General features: G+C 43.4%; 1 non-coding gene across 1 annotated transcript; it reads right to left on the bottom strand.

The window, feature by feature from the left end:
- Positions 1-616: 616 nt before the first annotated feature.
- trnastop-uca (transfer RNA opal suppressor (anticodon UCA)) lies at positions 617-703 on the bottom strand. Its single transcript has one exon. It is a non-coding gene; the product is annotated as a tRNA-Sec (tRNA).
- Between the last annotated feature and the right edge of the window lie 551 nt (positions 704-1,254).

Below are 1,254 nucleotides of genomic sequence, written 5' to 3'. Positions count from 1 at the left end.
GTTTGCACATTCTCCCTGTGTCTGCGTGGGTTTCCTCCGGGTGCTCCGGTTTCCTCCCACAGTCCAAAGATGTGCAGGTTAGGTTGATTTGGCTATGATAAATTGACCCTTAGTGTTAGGAGATTAAATACGTGGGGTTACGGGGATAGGGTGGGATATGTGTCGGTGCAGGCTCGATGGGCCGATATGGCCTCTATCTGCACTGGAGATTCTGTGATTCTGTGAAAGCCATTAAGGGATATGGGCCAAGGTCGGGTATATGGAGTTAAATCGCAGATCAGCCATGATCTCATTGAATGATGAAACAGGCTCAAGGGGCTGAACGGCCTGCTCCTGTTCCTATGTTCCTCTGCTCCTACACAAACTTACAAAAGTCAATTGGACATTTATTTGAAAGAGAACTAACTTGCAGTGTTATTGGGAAGAAGCTGGGGATGTGGAAGTAAATTGAACAGCTCTTTCAAAGAGGCGCGACGGGCCAAATGGCCTCCCTCTGTGTCTGTGAGATTCAATAAACACAAGCCGTTGTTGGTATATATTGTGAGCAGTCACACTCCGGCCTAAATGGAAAGAATATTTTTTTAAAGTCTGTATTGAAGATGAGAGTCAAGAACACCGCCTAGAAGGTGGAATCGAGCCACTCTGTCGCTAGACAGCTACAGGTTTGAAGCCTGCACCCCAGACCACTGAGGTTCATCCAGGCATTATACTTAACTCACTCCATCAATATATAAACCACTGACAAGGTCATCACATTTAACTTGTGGTGATTTGTTTCTTCTCTCTGACTCATTCATTCGACACATCGTCAAATCACAACAGTTAAACTGGAATTTCGTGTCAAGCTATGAAGCGATTTGGGATGTTTTACTACGTTGAAGGCGCTATATAAATGCAAGTTGTTGTTATCATGTCCATTACTAATATCACAAAGCAAGATTTCAACCCACTGATTCTGGGTTACAAACAACTGGGAAATAGCTCCACAAACAATCATACAAGATTCTAGACTTAGGTAAGGCCGACTTTCAATGGGATGAGGCAGAGACTGTCCACAGTAAACTGGGCAAATCTCTCACTGGGCAATATGACAGAAGATCAGTGGAAGATGTTTAAAAAAAGAAATTTAACATGATACAGAACCAGTTTATACCCCTGAGGTTCAAGAGCTCTACCTGGCAAAAAAAACTCAGCCCTGGACAACTAAAGAGGTACGGGACAGCATAAAACTAAAGGAAAGGGCATACAAAAATA

Source organism: Somniosus microcephalus, chromosome 9, assembly GCF_052327205.1.
Source record: "Somniosus microcephalus isolate GS21.2 chromosome 9, FLI_Smic_1.0, whole genome shotgun sequence".
Taxonomy (NCBI): domain Eukaryota; kingdom Metazoa; phylum Chordata; class Chondrichthyes; order Squaliformes; family Somniosidae; genus Somniosus; species Somniosus microcephalus.
The sequence above is the reverse complement of the archived record's forward strand: the minus strand, read 5'-3'. Positions and strand labels throughout refer to the sequence as shown.